The 7,605-nt window shown below is 39.9% G+C and overlaps 1 pseudogene; it reads left to right on the forward strand.

The window, feature by feature from the left end:
- The first annotated feature begins 370 nt into the window (after positions 1 to 370).
- On the forward strand, positions 371 to 4,842 carry LOC113120888 (zinc finger E-box-binding homeobox 1-like; annotated as a pseudogene).
- Positions 4,843 to 7,605: the final 2,763 nt, after the last annotated feature.

Consider the following 7,605-nt stretch of genomic DNA (forward strand, 5'->3'; position numbering starts at 1 on the left):
TAAATACTGATGAGCTTTGTGCAGTTTGCAGACATGTTCTTTGCTATTTTTCAAAAAAAAAAAAATATGTGTAAAAATATTTTATTATAATTAGAATGATTTCTTATTCAATTATGAACAGTATAAACATCTCCTTTTATAAATAAAAAATTCTATTTGAACTTTCCTTATTCGTTTATTTGTAAGAACTGAGCACTTTATAATATATATATTATATATAACTATATATTGGGGGCCTGTAAGATTTTTTTTTAATACTTTAAAAGAAGTCTAAAGTTCATCAAAGCTACTTTGAACCATTTAGTGTTCAAGCAATTAATGCTGAATAAAAGTGTTAAATTCCCTTTAAAACCTTTTTTTTTGTCACCAATATCTGAAACTACATTTTCTAATTAATAAGTTTCTTTATCACTGTGTTTATCCAGGTGAGAAGCCATATGAGTGCTCTAACTGTCAGAAGCGTTTCTCACACTCGGGGTCCTACAGCTCTCACATCAGCAGTAAGAAGTGTGCGAGTGTGACCCCTGCGGTCAACGGCCTTCCTCGCACACCTGGAGTGAAAACGGCTCTTACTGTTTCTCGCCCCACACACATCCTTCTAAGGGAGAAGACGGACATTACCAACAAGCCTCTACAAGAGCAGCTCCCCCTGAAACAGATCAAACAGGAGCCTGTCGAGCAGCAACCCAAACCTGCACCAGCAACACCCATTGATAGCCGCCGCCACTACCAATGGAGTCGTGGCTCCACAAGGCGTTGTCCAGACACTGGTCCTGCCCACTGTTGGGCTTGTCCAGCCAATCAGCATCAACCTAAGCGACTTACAAAATGCGCTTAATGCAGCAATGGAAGGGAATGTTATCAGGCAGGTGTTGACTAGCACCAATGCAAACGGAGCAAACGCTAAAATCGTAGGTCAGGCGCAAGCTGTCGTGTTGCAGCCACAGCAGGCGCAGCCGCAGGTGATCTCTGCCATCTCTCTGCCGGTTGTGGGACAAGACGGAAATGCCAAAATTATCATCAACTACAACCCCCAGCTGGATTCACAACTCAAGGCAGTAAAAGTGAACACAACACAGCCCACAGCAACACAAACCAGTAAGGCGCAGGCAAAATCTACAGTGTCCGACATCGTACAGCCAAATGTGGTGCAGTTTCAGTCTGGTGCAGTCCAACTCAACTGAAACCCAAACATCATGTCCCCCGAAACCTACACAGGTTAACATCATTAAACCAGTCCAAGCTGGAAACCTCAGCAAACCGGCGTCTATCATCAAGATAACGCCTGCACAGGCTGCCAGGCTGGTTCAAGCTCGGGCGGCACAACCAAAGCTCACCCAGCAAACTTTACTGCTGGTGAGAAGGGCAGATGGGACGGCAGAGCCTCGTGGTTCGACAGATACCTGTCACCAATTCCAACACGCAGAGCACTGAGACTAAATCATCCCCGGAGAAGACTACAAACACTCCTCCAGCGGAAGAGGAGGAGACGACTGAAAATACAGGTTCGCTGGAGGATAAATGTGAAAAACAAAACCTGACAGCACCACAGAATCAAAATCAAAACCGAACCGGCCTCTCCGTCCAAGATCGAGCCCGAAATGCAGAGTGAGGATGGACAAAGAGATGCAGACAGATGAAAATAAGAAGGAGGGAAACAAAACAACAGTGACAACTGAGCCGGTCGTACACTCTGGAACGGTTCACTGTGGAGTCACCTGTGGAGATAACTTCCACAATTACGCAACGTGTCTGCTTTGCGACAGCTCCCTGGGCAAGCGTAAGCCTTCGGACTGTGAAGACAGTGATGCCAAAGGGTCGCCCACAACTATATCTCTCTCCTCTCTACTGGATAAGGATAAGAGTGGAGCGGCAGAACGCCTCCTTCCTCTTCTGAAGGCCTACAGTCAGAACCCAGAGCCTAGCGAGGAGCAGCTGTCTCAGGTGGCCAGACAGTCCGGTTACCTCTAGAGGCGGTCATCAAGTGGTACCAGAAGATGCGCTCCAAGAGGATACTGCTCCAGGCTGCAGGCAACCTGAAAGAAAACAACCAAGAGGTAAGTAAAACACATTTTACGTAATTGTAAAATAGGGCTGTAACAATTATGAAATTTGTCTGGTCTAACTATAAATACAAATCATACAGACACACATAAACTTCAAAACTTTTTTTTCTTAATATTGTTATTTAGCAAAGACAGATTGTTGTTATAAATGTTATATTTCAATAAATGCTGTTTTTCAGGTTTCCACAAAAATATTAAGCAGCAAACTTCTAAAAACGTTTGGATGGCAAAATGCAATTGGATTACAAACATTTTTTTTATAAAGTGCACCTTAAATCACAGATTATTAAGTGAAATAATCACAATCGAGCAATTATTTAATAATCTTGTCAAGCCTAAGACATAAGGTTGTCATTAATGTTGCCTTGGAAAATGATGAGTTTTTCCTAAATATATGAATAATGTCTTTCATCTTCAACAAAGAAAACTACACCATCTGCTGTGCCTGAAGGAATGAGCCCTACTCAAGACACCTGCACTCCCACTCAACCCCTTGATGGCACTTCGTTGGACTCCCAAAATGGAAGCGCCGCTTCACCCCCCTCCCCTCCAGCCAGTGTCTCCCCCGATGACCTCGTCATTGTAAAGACCGAAGACATGGAGGAGGAGCTGCAGTGTGAACCGCTGGATCTCTCGCTTCCAAAGTCCAGCTCGGCTCAAGCCAGCACCACAACTAAGCTGCCGGTCTCCACCCAAAAGGAACCGCTTAACCTCACCTGCCTCAAGAAGCAACCGCTGCCAGGCAACACCATCTATGTGACGCAGGCCGGCACGGGTCCACTAAAAATTATGACAACCCCATTGCCAACACTGGTTGCCATAGCAGAGCCAGGCGGTGTTTCCTGCATTGGCACGGCAATATCCGGTAACAAACGAACCATCCTCATCCCTCAGCTCACCTACACCTACACCACCAACCCCAGCGTCAAAACACCTGACAACTCCCTGACAGACACAAAGGGGACCGTGATCCTCAACAGCTGTACGGTAAGCACAACAAATACATGCAAACATTAAGATCTGGACATACCTGACTCATTCGCTCCATCTTTCTCTTGATCAGAAGGTGGTGGACACCGCTTCGGACTGCGTGTCAGAAGACCAGAATGATGAAGACTCACCTCTAATGAAGAAGAAGAGGAAGACCGTCGGTGGCCAGTACGCCTGCGATCTGTGTGACAAAGTCTTCCAGAAGAGCAGCTCACTGCTGCGACACAAGTATGAACACACAGGTATGGAAAACCGTTCATGAATGACACGTGATTTATAGTAATTGGACACTTAAAAATGCGTTCATGTTTAGATAAGATTATAAACCAAAATAGACTAGTACTTTAATGAACCTTGACTGTTGGTGCTTGCAAAGACAATGCTGAAAGCAAAATAAAGTTACTTGGGCAGTGATTTAAATCATTAAGAGAGCGACCTTAAAATGAAAAAATTGAACATTATAAAAATAAAATAAGAAATAAAAATTCAATGAATAGAAAGGGAGAGGGACATGCCCTCAAATAACAAATTATAAAAGATGTATGAGATTATTATAATAGTAAATGAAAACTAATAATAAAACCAAACTCACTAACAATTAGCTCTTCATTAAGGAAAAGGACAAAATCTTGCCTCCCTCTGTTCAAACACAATAATTAACCAGCTCCCTACAAAGCTCTCCATAATCAACAATTCTTTTAGGGAATCTCAATAAAACATTTTCAACATTTATGTAGCATCTGGGTTATGAGAAGAGAGAGTTCTGGTTGTAAGCCTAGTATCAAGCAATACCTGTTTGCAAAGGCAGAAAGAAAAACCGAAACATATGGTCCAGCATTGCCACATCCTGGTTACAAATAACATTTGTTTGCAGATGCAGCTAAGTTACATGATTCTTTATTTAACACCAGGATTTTCAACCAAGTGAATATGTAAAACATAGAATTTTCATAAAGACATTTTTGAAAGATTTTTGATTGAACAATATGATGAAAGATCATGTTAACATGTACTTCCTTTCTCCTAACCTTGTCGTATTGCATCATCATTCCAGGTAAGCGGCCTCACGAGTGTGCCATCTGTAATAAAGCTTTCAAACACAAGCACCACCTGATCGAGCACTCGCGACTACACTCCGGAGAGAAGCCCTACCAGTGTGACAAGTGCGGCAAGCGCTTCTCTCACTCGGGCTCTTATTCTCAGCACATGAACCACAGATACTCCTACTGCAAGAGAGACACTCATGAGCTGCCGGAGCAGGTCAGCACCTCCACTCCTCCCTCTCAGCTCGACTCGGACGAGAGAGAGAGCGACGCAGAGGAGGAAGAGGATTTGACCGCTCTGGACATGAGCGATATCAGAGTGGTGCGAGTGGGAGAGGAATATGAGGATGAGGAGGAGAGCTGTGGAGAGGAAGAGCAGGACCGAGGACGTGAGGAGCAAGAGACAGAGGAAGGAGGAATGGTGATGGAGGTGGATCTCGGAGATACTGACACTTTGGAGGAAGAAACCGTTGAAACGGAAGATGCTATGGAGACGGAGGAGTCAAAGGAAGAGGAAGCAGTTCTCACGAATAATGAAGATAACACAGAGATGGCAACCGAGGACTGAAGGGTGAACGCACTCATGTGCGACTAATGAAAGAGGTGACGAGCTCTTCATCATAATCTTACAGTCGTCAGTTGCTATGAAAACTGTCTCAGCTCTTTACTGTGTATAAAACCCAGGTGTGCCTGATTTACAAAACAATATTTCCTTGTTTTAAAAAAAAGAAAGAAAAAAAAAAGAGAGAGAGACCGAAACTCCAACTCAACTAGACTTCGCAGGACTTCAAAGTTTCAGTTGTTTGGCTTTGTTCTGTTACCGAGCCGCTGAATTATGGGTATGTCGAATTATCAGTGTTCACGTGTTTTTGTTGCTCTGTACAGTCAGATTTCTATACCTTTATATTTGCCAATGAAGTTTACGAAAATCAGTATTTTAAAGTTTTGAGAAACAAAACTAAATTCTGCAATGCAGGTATAACTGGTTTACTTACGGGGGTGATTCTCATGAAAACTGTCAAGAAGGGTCATATTTCACTTGAGAAAAAAAAGAAGAAAATTCTTATTTTGCATGAAGACAATGAAGCCTATTTTTAAAACTATCACAGATATTTTTTAACGAACACATTTTTATTGTCTGAAACATTCAAGAACACCTGCAAATATGCATTGATTTTAATTTATGCCATAAAATGTTTTTATTGATGCTTATTTAAAATGTGTATATATATATATATTGTCCAAATAGAATGGTTTTTATTACTGTGATACAGTATTAAATCAACTTAATTGTGAAAACGCTCAATCCTAAAAGTAGACTATTTTCTTAATGCAAAATAAAATATTTTTCAACTTGATTTTTTTTTAGGCTGAAATATGACCTGGACATTTCTTTGTGAGATTAACCACAGATACTTAATGCCTCAAGTTTAAGATACCATTCAGTATTTTTTCTTGTTAATCAGGCAAGATTTTGGTAGCATTGCCTCATTTTCCCATCTGATTTATCTGCCTTATGAAGGAAATTAAATTGCACTTCACTATTAAGAGCTCATTTATAAAAAGAAGAAAAATGAGTTAATTATGGTAATATTCATAGGAATGCTTATCATTTAAAAATTGAATCGCTTTGATACAATTTAAACTGGTGACTTGTAATGAACTACTAAACTGAATGATAATTCAAATCAGTCTCAAATTCTATTATAATAAGCACTCCAAAATATTTGTCAGTAACTGTAATGTTTTGAAAACATACTTTTCACGATCATGCCAGCATACTAAAAAAAAAGTCGGGGAAAAAAAGCGTCAAAAGGCAGTTTCACCTGTTCTTTCATTGATCTTTGTGTGGCTTTATGTTGTAATGTGTCAGTCTGTGTTCATAGGAGATGCTCTAAGGAACTGCACACCCACAGCCTTATAAAAGACCGCCAAGCTGTAAGTGCCATTTACAAACATTAACATAGTACTCCACAGTCTAGATTTTAGTCAGCTGACCAAGAATTTAAAGATGCATAAAAATGTCCACACTGGTCAAGGACACAGCGCAACATTTGACAAAAATATTTCAGTTTCTAACACTGCCCTCAGCTGAAATCAAATGGCACACTGTCAAGCTGTTATAGCTCATGCTGGTTTTCTCTCTCCAAGCCCACTGTGGTGAAGAATTGCCTATTTAACCTTGCTAAAAGAAAAAGATAATACTATATGAGTAGCACCTCTAAACTAAACCAAATCAAGTTTAAAAGATTAAGCAACACTATGTAATTTTTTCTGTGTTCAAAATTTGCTAAATGTACATAATGAGCGAGTACATCACAAATTCATCTACCGCCTTTTTGTTGTATTCCTGCATGAATCGCCATAGACATAAACTTGGATTAGTAGCTCCGGTTAGAATGTTCTCCCGCGGGATGAGTGCAGTTCTGTTTATTAACCTCTAGAGCGCCAAAATTTACATAGTGTTGCTTAAATCAAGTGAGGATTTAAATTCAGTCCATTTTATTCAGAAATCCAAGCTTTTTATGCTTCACTCTTCTTACAGTATTCTGTTTGGAATCATATAATAATCAAAAACAAATAGCCTAACCAAGTGATCAATAAAAACCAATAAGAAGCAGGTTAAGGATTATTTGATGCATGATGATGAAAGAAATGTACTTGAAATGTATGAACCACAGGATTGTATAGCTTGTATAGGAGAGCGCAAGACCTCCAACTCGTATTCATCAGCAAGTCTTCTCTGTTATGAAGTTTCCAACGTGCACAGCCCTATAGATGAAACTAAACCTAGCATCCCAAAGTCATGCAGAAGGCAAATACGGACCGTATGTAATAAGACTGTGAAGTGCACGATGAAAGCAGCACTTTGGAAGAGGCGCATAGGATTCAAAATGTTTTAGTTGATTGTGTCTGAGCAGACCTTACAGTATTATTAATTTCAATGTATTTCGAAATGTTTATTCTTTTTGTGTTTATGCATGTGTATATTGTGTAATACCATCAGTATTATTGTCACTGACAAATGTTTCATTTGTAGAACCTTTTATATATGTCTTATTTTTGTATTGCTTTATTTATTGCGTGTGTGATACACACTGTAGTTTAACACAATGTATTTTAGAATTAATCTCAGTGCCACGAAGGAGGTCAAACCCTTATATATAAAGCTGAACTTCACAGTATTCGTTTTATAATTTCAAGTTATTTTTTAACTCTACCACAGAAAGTCAGTTAGGCATACATGTGTACCCATTGCTTTGGTTTTTCTTAAATCTGAAGCTTTTCCAACAGCTTCACGGTAATTCATAAACCTGTGATGAAGAGCATGGATTCATGTTGTTGTACTGGTGTTGAAATTGCATTTTGGAACCAAAATTAGTCAAGCCATTTTTTTGTTTTTGTTTTTATTTGTGCCAACTCTGCATTGTGTGTGTAAATGTCACATTTTCCACAAAGTTGATGAACGTATTTGTAGGATTATCTTCCTTTGTTTCCTTTCATGA

Source organism: Carassius auratus, chromosome 2, assembly GCF_003368295.1.
Source record: "Carassius auratus strain Wakin chromosome 2, ASM336829v1, whole genome shotgun sequence".
Taxonomy (NCBI): domain Eukaryota; kingdom Metazoa; phylum Chordata; class Actinopteri; order Cypriniformes; family Cyprinidae; genus Carassius; species Carassius auratus.